Source organism: Peromyscus eremicus, chromosome 14 (genome assembly GCF_949786415.1).
Source record: "Peromyscus eremicus chromosome 14, PerEre_H2_v1, whole genome shotgun sequence".
Taxonomy (NCBI): Eukaryota; Metazoa; Chordata; class Mammalia; order Rodentia; family Cricetidae; genus Peromyscus; species Peromyscus eremicus.
In genome coordinates, this window is record NC_081430.1 from 24,492,312 (window position 1) to 24,503,260 (window position 10,949).

The window sequence follows — 10,949 nt, forward strand, 5'->3', positions numbered from 1 at the left end:
CTCTGCCTCCCGAGTGCTGGGACTGAAGGCGTGCCCCACCACCGCCCCGCAGGAAGGTGTTCTCGTCCTTATGCTGAGCTGGGAGGTTCGCAGCTCCCCTGAGGTTGTTTGGGGTCTGTAAGCCCTCAGTCTCAAACTCAGGACAGGTGGTTGATAGGAAGGAGACCAGTAACGGAATCTCTTTTCTTTTTCCTTAGTAGACAGGATCTGATTGTGTGGTCCTGGCTGGCCTAGACCTCCTCGAGACATGGACAAGTAGGACCCCTCTGCCTCCCTCTGCTTCGCCTCCTGGCCCCTGTCTCTGCCTCTGGAATGCGGAGGTTAAAAGCGTGCAACCCCCACACCCAGCAGCAACTGAATTAAAACAAAACAAAACAACTTATCGTTTGTGGGCTCTTTTTTCCCCCGTTTGTTTTGTTTTTCCCGCGCGCGTATGAGCGCGGAGGTCAGAGACAAACTTTCTGGAAGCAGTCTCCCGTGGATTCTGGGGCTAGAGCAGAGGTCTTCAGGCTTGCAGAGCGAGCAGTCACCCGACTAAGCCCTCTGCCCCGGCGAGTGAATTATTGTTTTTCCTTTTGAGACGTGACCCCCCCCCACCCCCCACCCCCCGTAGCCCAGGCTGGCCTCACAGTCGGGCTCTACCTAGCCGGGGATGGCTTTGAACCCTGGGTGCTAGCGGTGGAACTCCAGGCTCGCGTCCACACTTCATCGACACCCCGGCTCGTCACGTTTCTGGAAGTTGGCCGCAGACGCAAACGCGATCCCGACACGGTCCCCGCGGATGGTGTCTAAAGGGTGGTCAGTAGTCGGTGCGGAGGTCTGGCCGTCCGCGGCGTCCCCCTTCAGGCTCGGCGCCAGGGCCCGCCGGGGTGCGTCCGAGCATCGGGCGCACACTGGGCGGAGACTCGGAGCAGGGTCTTTGACGTCAGGGTGGGGTGGGGCTATGCAGATGAGGCGGCGCGCAGTGGCTGCCGGTCCGCGGGGCTGGGCGGGCCACGTTCCGCGCGGCCGCGATCCCGTGTGGGTGAGTGTGCGGTCTGTCTGGCCGAGAAGACATCGACGGGTGTGGAGGGCGTGGGCGTCGATTCGGTGTGGCGAGGGCGGTGACCGTGCGTTGAAGGGGCGCGCGTGTGTAAGGCGAGCGTGCGGGTTGGGCTAGCAACTCATACTTACCTGGCAGGGGAGATACCATGATCACGAAGGTGGTTTTCCCAGGGCGAGGCTTATCTATTGCACTCCGGATGTGCTGACCCCTGCGATTTCCCCAAATGCGGGAAACTCGACTGCATAATTTGTGGTAGTGGGGGACTGCGTTCGCGCTCTCCCCTGGTCATCGTGTTCTCAAAAATAGGTTTTTCTCACGTTCTTGAGTTCCTGAGACTGAGTGCTTTGTGCGAGTGATTCTGGTGACCAGTGACGTCGGTACTCATACGTTTCTTTAAGAGTGTTCTACTGTGTGTACTACTTCTCATGCTCTGGACTTACAGCAGAGCCAGCTCCTCCAGGCCAGCAACTCTCTTGTGTAAATCAAGCTGCACAAAACGCGCTTGAGCCTCTGCCTTCCTAAAGCCCCTTAAAGCTGAGTTCAGTACTTGAAGTTTATTTACATGGTGGAAAGAGAAAATCCTGCCAGCCGTTCTCTGGTACATGGACCCCACCAACCCCAGTTCACAAAGGTTCTTTATTCACTAAGTCCAACAGGAACGTCCCTCACCTCGCTGCTAGAATTTTTCTGAGCGTTGTCATCTCCCCAGGCCTCGAGAGTTGTAACTTTAAAATGTATCAAATGAATATTGTGTGTGTGTGTGTGTGTGTGTGTGTGTGTGTGTGTGTGTGTTTTGTCTGCATGTATTCCTGTTGGGTGCCCACAGAAGGCATCGGATCCTCTGAAACTCGAGTGAGCATTGAGCAGCTATGTGGGTGCTGAGAATTGAACCCAGGTCCTCTCGAATAGCAGCGAGTGCTCTTAACCACTGAGCATCTTGTGCATGTAAACACAGCTGCTGTGAGGTAGGTGATGTGTGCAACAGCTGCATCATGTCCACCGGACAGCTTTTCACAGCTTTCCTCCCACAATGTCAGTCCTTACATTCTTCTGGCCCTCTTCTGAGTTCCCTGAACCTTGGGTGAGGGAGGTTGGTGTAGACCATTCATCGGCAGTTGAGCACTCACAGTTACTTATTCTCAGCATTTTGACCGGTTGTGGATCTCTGCAGTCACCATTACACCAACGTGCAGCAGAGAAACGTTTCTCTGACCAGACAGTTGAGAACAATACAAATCTCTGGGTATAAAATATAAATATTTAGAAGGCAGTTTGACAGCACAACAACAGTATTCTGTGAGGGAAGACATTGTTTTTCAGTGGTGTATAACACCACACAACCTACAGACAACCCTAATGAAATTCACTGGGAAACATATGATGCCTGTGTGTTAGGGTTTCTAGTGCTGTGATAAAACTCCACAGGTGTCGGTGGCACACGCCTTTAAAAGATCCCAGCACTCAGGAAGCAGAGGCAGGCAGATCTCTGAGTTTGAGGCCCCAGCCTGGTCTAAAGAGTGAGTTCCAGGACAGCCAGGGCTACACAGAGAAACCCTGTCTCAAGAAACCAACAAAACAAAACAAACAAAAAAACTCCAGGACCAAAAGCGACTTGTGGAGGAAAGGGTTTATTGCAGCCTACAGTTCCACATCACAAATCCATCATCATGGAGGCCAAGGAAGGATGCTGCTTACTGGCTTGCTCGGTTCTCATGGCTTGCCCAGCCTGCTTTCTTATAGCACTCAGGTCCCCCAGCCCAGGGGTGGCACCCCCCCCCAAGAGGCTGGGCATTCCCACATTCACCAGTGACTAAGGAAATGCCCTTCGGGCTTTCCTGCCTATCGCTGATCTTAGAGAGGCAGTTTCTCAACTGAGATTCCCTCCCCTCAGATGACACTAACTTGTGTCAAGTTGACATAAAGCTAGTCAGTTTAATCCAAGCAGCACTCAGATGGTGCAGGATCACTGCTGGCGTACTGGCTAGATTTATGTCACCTTGACACAAGCTAGAGTCAAAGGATGGGAGGGAACTTCAATTGAGAATATGCCTCTATAAGATCTGGCTGTCGGCCGGGCGGTGGTGGAGCACGCCTTTAATCCCAGCACTCCGGAGGCAGAGGCAGGCGGATCTCTGGGAGTTCGAGGCCAGCTTGGTCTACAGAGCGAGTTCCAGGAAAGGCGCAAAGCTACACAGAGAAACCCTGTCTCGAAAAACAACAAAACAAAACAAAAGATCTGGCTGTAAGGTCTTTTCTCTTTTTTTCTTTCTGTTTTGTTTTGTTTTCTGAGACGGTTTCTCTGTGTAACAGTCCTGGCTGTCCTGGAACTCAATTTGTAGACCAGGCTGGCCTCGAACTCAGAGATCCACCTGCCTCTGCCTCCCAGTGCTGGGATTAAAGGAGTGCACCACCACCACCTGGCAGGCATTTTCCTTTCCTTTCCTTTCCTCCGTCCCTCCCTTCCTCTGCTTTCATTGTCTCTGTCTCTGTCTCTCTCTGTGTGTCTTTCTGTCTCTCTCTGTCTCACCTGTTTCTCTGTGTAGCCCTGGAACTTGCTCTGTAGACCAGACTGGTCTCGAACTCAGAGATCCAGCTGCCTCTGCCTCCAAGTGCTGGGACTAAAGGTGTGCGCCACCACCTGGCTGTAAGGCATTTTCTTAGTGATGGATGGGGGAAGGCCCAGCCCATAGTGGTTGGGATGGCCCAACCCATCCCTGGGCTGTTGGTCTCAGGGTCTGTAAGCAAACAGGCTGACCGAGCCATGGGAAACAAGCCAGTACTCCTCCCTTGCCTCTGCATCAGCTCCTGCCTCCAGCCTCCAGCCAGCGTCCTGCCATGCTCCGTTCCTGTCCTAAGTTCCTTCCATGTGGAAGCATAAGCCAAATAAACAAACCCCTTCCTCCCCAAGTTGCTTGGATCACGGTGTTTTGTCCCAGCAACAGAAACCCTGACTAAGACACCTGGTCTACATATCTAGGTCCCGGCCAACAAATACACAGTTTAAAAGCAAAACCCCAAACCAAACAAGTAAGATATGAAAGTAGAGAGGAGGGGTACTGGAGAAATGAGTCAGCTGTTGAGAGCACCCGGCTGCTCTTTACAGAGGACCCGGGTCTGGTTCCAACACCAGCCACATGGGGGCCAATACTCGTCTATGTCTCCATTTCCTGGGGATCCAACCCCTACCCTCTTCCCGGCCCCTGCGGGCACTGCACGAACGTGGTACACAGATGTACCGATGTTTGTTTCCCTTTCTATACTGGCAACGATGGTTTCCATAGCTTCCTAGTTAAGGAAGGGTTGCTGTGATTAAACAGCGTGACCTTTAAAAGCAAACAGGAGGATAAAGGTTTACGTGGTTTTACACTTCGGCATCGTAGTCCGGCATTGAAGGAAGTCAGGGCAGGAACTCAAACGGGGCAGGCAGGAGCCTGGAGGCAGGAGCTGATGCAGAGGCCACGGAGGGGTGTGCTTACCTTGTCGCCTTGGTCATCATTGCTCAGAGACTTTTTCTTAGGGAACTCGGGACCACTAGCCCAAGGTTGGCACCAACAACAAGCTGGGCCCGCCCTCCTCATTCACTAAGAAAATGCGGGCAGGCAGGCAGGCGATGGCAACGCAAGGCCTTTAATGCCAGAATTTGGGAGGCAGAGGTAGGCGGATGTCTGCGAGTTCGAGGTCAGCTTGGTCTACAGAGCGAGTTCCAGGATATCCAGAGCAACACAGATAATAAACGCTGTCTGGAAAATGAAAATCCCCTGGAGCCGAACGTTGTAAGGCAGTGCAGTGTGGTGGTTCCCTCCTCTCGGACAATTTCCAGTTTGTGTCAAGTACACACGTTCCCAATCCGTTTTCACTGCCAGCATGCGAGAGTGGACAACATTAAAAACGCAGGCAAAGAGCAGAAAAGCAGCGACACAGACGACAAGCACAGAACACCGACACCTTGGAGGTGGATGTTTGAAATAACTAGTGAGTGAAAAACAGCTGCAGCAGAGAACTGAGATCTAAACAAGTCTGACTTTTAACCACGATGACCAGGGGAGAGCGCGAACGCAGTCCCCCACTACCACAAATTATGCAGTCGAGTTTCCCGCATTTGGGGAAATCGCAGGAGTCAGCACATCCGGAGTGCAATAGATAAGCCTCGCCCTGGGAAAACCACCTTCGTGATCATGGTATCTCCCCTGCCAGGTAAGTATGAGTTGCTAGCCCAGCCCGCACGCTCGCCTTACACACGCGCGACCCTTGAACGCACGGTCACCGCGCCGGACACACCGAATCGACGCCCACGCCCTCCGCACCCGTCGCTGTCTTCTCGGCCCCATGGACATCACACTCACCCACACGGGATCGTCACCGCGCGGGACGCCGCCCTCCGAACCCCCGGGACCGGCAGCCACCGCGCGCCTCCTGGTTTGCATAGCCCCGCCCCGCGTTTTTGTTTTTTGTTTTTTTTTTTTTTTTTTTTTTTTTGCCATGCGACCGCGGTGGCCCCTGGGACTCCCTGAACCTACTACGTAGCCTCGGAGGACCCCAAACTTCTGATCCTGCCTGGGTACCGTCGTCCACCGCTGGGCTCACACACTCGGGGATTGTCCGGGCCAGGCTTTCTCAGAGTACCCAGGACCACAAGTACCCAGGACCACAAGTACCCAGGACCACAAGTACCCGCCCACCGGGGGCTGGGTCTTCCCTCATTCACCACCGATGAAGGCAATGCCCTTCGGGCTTTCCAGCCTGCAGCCCGACCTCGCGTCAAGTTGACAGTCAGCTGGCCAGCACAACCCCTTTAATCAATCCCAACGCTCCGGCGGTGCAGGAGCAGCGTGAGTTCGAGGCCGGACGTCTGTGGTCTACATATCTAGTTCCAGGCCAGCCAGGGCTCCCCGGTGAGATCTCGTCTCAAAACCAACCAACAAACCAACAAAAAACAAACACATAAACCAAACTAACAAGACGTGGAAGTGGAGTTGTGGGGCTGGAGAAACGACTCAGCGGTTTAGAACGCTGGCTGCTCTTGCGGAAGACCGAGGTTCCAATCCCCGCACCCACGTGGCAGCTCACAGCCATCTGCCAGCTCCAGTCCCAGGGGATTGATCCCATGGCCTCTTCTGACATGCCCAGGTCCTGGCACACAGGTGGTGTGTCACTCGTGAATACACACAAAAATAAGTGTTAAAAATGGTCAAGAGAGTGACCAGGGTCGTGAACGTGGTTGACGTACATGGTGTGCGTGCGTGAAGACGTCACTAATGAATTATTACGTATAGCTGCTGTATGTGGATGGTTACCGATAGGCAAAGGATAACCCCAGCCAGCACTCAGGAGGCCGAGGCAGGCGGATCTCTGCGAGTTGGAGGCCGGGCTGGTCTACAGAGTGAGTTCTGGGACAGCCAGAGCTACAAAACAGGAACGAAGCACGAAGACTCGAGGGCTGGGTTTTTGGTGGGAGCTCTGTGAGTTCTAAGCCAGCCACAGCTACACGGAGAGACCCTGTCTCAGAACAACAACACACAAAACTGCGACCTGGACAGGGACATATATATATATAACTCGGTGAGAGAGGGCATGCCTAGCGTGTGAGATCAATCCTCAGCACTAACGGGTTAAATAAACAAAAAAACGCTAAATCCGAAAACCTGCGATAAAGTGATTGGTTCTTTTTTTTTTGTAACCACAAAACACAGCCTGCCAGTAAAATAGCCAGCTGAGGGGAATACCTTGCTGGCTTATACTCTGTTAATCTATAACAAGTTGCTTGGGTATGAATGTACATAGGTTCTTGGGATAATTTGTTTTTCAAATGTTTAATCACTTACGAGATATGGAAAACATGCTGTTTCTTACTTGTATTTATTGTCACCACTCACTTGAAAAATAAAATATAACCACGTTGTAATTTCTATATTGCCTGAAAGGATTTGTTGGGGTATATAAGCTGTAGAGGAAAAATAAAGAGAGAGCATAAGATAGAATAAAGATAGAGTTAGAAGGAAAACATCACAAATGAGAGAATAAGGAAGACTAAGACAGAATCAGAAGGAAAACATCAAGAGAGAAGGAAGGGACATCTCTGGATAGAGATAAGAAAAGAGAATACAGAATGCAGACTCAGAATACAAAAGAAGAATAAAGAGAAGGTCTGAGAGAAACCATCAAGAGAGTGTGGAAGTGTCTTTCCCCTCATCCCATCAGATTAAAAAAAAAAAAAAAAAGCCACAGTAAGCAGACTCCATGGATTCCCTTTGAGCCCTGTGCTGCTGGAGGCTGGTCCCCCAGGCAACAAAAATTGTGGTAACAACAGCCACTAAGCTGACAAAATCCACCCACAGATCACTTTGGACTGCAACTGCTCAGGACAATTTCAAGGCGGCTAGCTGAGATGGTTCATCCTCACGCACTGCTCCAGCCAGGACTTCAGACAAGCCCTGCACTTTCCCATCACACAGAGACTGGCAAGGAAGGATGCAGCTACTCTCCAGGTCTTGACCATTATCTTAATTTTCTCAGGGTCCCCTAGAGATGCCACCGCCCCCAAACAGCAGGAAGCAATTTAGAGAACATGACGCCCACATTCCCAAGAGGCGGGGTGGGTGGTTTTTGATCATTCGGTGGGTTATGGATATTTGTCATCGTTTAGGGGGGTTGGTACAAGTTGTTATTTGTCATGGTCAGGAAAAAAAGCTGAACAAAGGAGATTAGATTCAGGGATCTCGTTCTGAAAAGAGAAAAAGAGGATATAGAAATGATAGGATAAAGGGTAGATTATTGAATCTACTTTTAAACTAAAAGGACAACTACTATTCTCAAATATTTTACATTGGTATGGATTTTTGTATATTGATACCAATTTAAGGTTATTTTTGTTATATATATATTTCTACTCTTGTTTAACATATTTTTTTGTGGGATTGGTGATTTAGCTCAACGGTAGAGCACTTGCCTAGCAAGCACAAGGCCCAGGGTTTGGTCCTCAGCTCTGAAAAAAAAAAGACATTTTTGTATATTGATACAAATTTAAGGTTATTTTTGTTATACTGTATATATGTTTCTACTCTTAAGATATTTTTGTATATTGATACAAATTTAAGGAAGGTTATTTTCGTTAGAACATGCTGTATACACATTTCTGCTCTTGTTTAGGGTGTTGTACCTACCTATGCGGCTCATTTAACAATGTAATTTCTAGTCCTTGGGAGTCGTTATTACAGTCCATTCAGGATAATAAAGAAATGCAGGTTAGTAGTTCATTACCTATAACAATCAAACTTGTAACCATGTTAGGTATGTTTTCAAGGTCAAACAGGGATATATTTTAGATAGATAGATAGATGGTCTTCAAACACTTCAAAGACCTACAGACTATGGCAGTTAAAATGTTTTGTTAACACAAGGCTTTTCATGACAGTGAGACACGTCTGCTCCTGGCAGCACCAACTTACTTCAGAGAAGATGATGGGCATCAAAGAACTCCCCTATGGAGTTTGCTTTCAATGAGGCAAAACTAGCTATTTGGGCAAGACACTGCTCCTGTCTTGTCTGCTGACAGTATGCTGCCCAAACTGGACAAGCAAGGCACTGAGGAAAAAGACTGTTAAACTTTGCTGAGACAAGGTAGGACAGTCTTCAAAATTCCTGCTTCACAGGAGTCTGTCTGATATTCTAGACCTGTAGGCCCAAGATGGATGCCCCAATGTTGGTGAGGAACCTTGGTGACTGTCCAGGCAGCCAGCTGCTTCTGTCATTTCTATACTTTTGGAAGTTGTTTGCTCTGCACTTCCTGTTTACTCAGGTAATAGTATATCCTTCTTGGGTCTCTGATGGAGTTGAAGATGATATACTTATAGTTACAGCTTTCCTTGTTATGGAGTACAGAAAAAACAACCTCACAAAAGAGGTATAAAGTGTATAAGGTTGAGAGATATGAATGCTTAAGTTATTTATCAAAGAAAATGGTTTAAGATCTAAAAAGGTAGCCGGGCGGTGGTGGTGCACGCCTTTAATCCCAGCACTCGGGAGGCAGAGGCAGGCAGATCTCTGTGAGTTCGAGGCCAGCCTGGGCTACCAAGTGAGTTCCAGGAGAGGCGCAAAGCTACACAGAGAAACCCTGTCTCGAAAAACAAAAAACAAAAACCAAAAATCTAAAAAGGTAATTTTAGGCTGGTAATACAAGCTATGATAGAAAGTAATTTAGGTACAAAATTTTTGACTCACCAAGATAGGATACATAATGAGGTATTTTCTCTAAATTTGCCAAATACAGATAGACTGGACATTGTAAATGTCATTCTTACCTGATAATTGTTCTTATTGTATATAGTTTTACTCTGTTGGAGTTAAAAACCTTTCCTTTTTATTTAGACAGAAAGGAGGAAATGTTGTGAGATATTTATCCACCCTGTGAAGATATATTACTATGGTTGGTTTAATAAAGAGCTGAATGGCCAATAGCTAGGCAGGAAGTATAGGCGGGACTTCCGGGCAGAGAGAGAAAGGAAGTAGGAGATGACAGACACCAAGGAGACAAGAAAGGAGTCAGACATGCAGAATGAAAAAAGTCACAAGACAGGATGTAGATTACTATAAATTGGTCAATTTAAGTTGTAAGAGCTAGTGGGACAAGCCTAAGCTAAGACCGAGCTTTCATAATTAATAGGAAGCCTCCATGTCATTATTTGTGAGCTGGGGGGATACAACAAAGCATGCTACACTCTTCCAGAGACGCCGGGTTCAATTCCCAGCACCCACTCCCACCTGGCACCCACATAGTGGCTCACAATCATCTGTAACTCCAGTACCTGGTGTCCCTACACTTCTCCTGGCCTCTGTGGGCACTTTGAGAAGGTGGTGCAGACATCCATGCAGGCAAAACATCCACACACCTGAAACGGTACAATTCCTTTTTTCCAAGACAGGGTTTCTCTGTGTAACAACAGCTCTGGCTGTCCTGAACTTGCTCTGTAGACCAGATTGGCCTCAAACTCACAGAAATCCATCTGCCTTTGCCTCCCGAGTATTCAGATTAAAGCCGTGTGCCACCACTGCCTGGCCCACAATACAATATTTATAACAATATTTTTCTGAGACAGGGTTTTCTCTGTGTAGTTTTGGTGCATGTCCTGGATCTAGCTCTGCAGACCAGGCTGGCCTCGAACTCACAGAGATCCGCTTGGATCTGCCTCCCGAGTGCTGGGACTAAAGGCATGTGCCACCACTGTCTGGCAACAATATTTTTAAAAAGAGATTTATTTATAATCTGTGCCACGGTGTAGTCAGGGTCTGAGGCAGCAGGGCAGTCCAGCCTCAATGGACTGAACCCCGAACAGCCACGCAAAAGCATCCTTATTGATAGGTACACAGAAATTGTGTTTTAGAGTAAAACAAGCTCCTCTTCCCAAAGCCCCTGGTCTGATCTACATGTTTCGTGAAGGAAAACGTCACAGCTACCCCTGCAACTGTAGTCCTCATGTGCACTGTTGGCAGTACTCAATAGCCCAAGACAGTCCAGGTTTGCCAGGACCTTACTGTGACAAAAGTCACCAAAAATGCTGTAAAGGCCTTCTGAAAAACAACTGTTTCACTCCACCTCCACCCCTGGCATCCTGGTATCCCTACACCCAAGAGTCTGAAGTGTTCTGGTGGAAGATCTACCTCAACTGCCCTCCCCATCTCTTTCCTTAAACCCACCCCTTCAAAGCCGGCCAAACACAGCTTCTCCCCCCAGAGAGGCTCAAAACCACTCCCACAGAGTTTATAAGCAGCATCCCAGAAAACAGACACGTGGTTCTTCCGGTCTCTCGGCCCCTTCTCCTCTGAGGGGAAATCATCCGCGAACGCTTTACCCATTAAACTTGGGCTTTTCCAGTTCGGTTTAATTTGGATTGCTGCATTGACGGAGAGG

The 10,949-nt window shown here is 49.1% G+C and overlaps 2 non-coding genes across 2 annotated transcripts; one reads left to right on the plus strand and one right to left on the minus strand.

Annotated features, from left to right (window-relative positions):
* Nucleotides 1-1,165: 1,165 nt before the first annotated feature.
* Nucleotides 1,166-1,329, plus strand: LOC131924810 (U1 spliceosomal RNA). Its single transcript, XR_009383069.1, has one exon. It is a non-coding gene; the product is annotated as a U1 spliceosomal RNA (small nuclear RNA).
* A 3,754-nt stretch (nt 1,330-5,083) lies between these two features.
* Nucleotides 5,084-5,247, minus strand: LOC131924814 (U1 spliceosomal RNA). Its single transcript, XR_009383072.1, has one exon. It is a non-coding gene; the product is annotated as a U1 spliceosomal RNA (small nuclear RNA).
* Nucleotides 5,248-10,949: the final 5,702 nt, after the last annotated feature.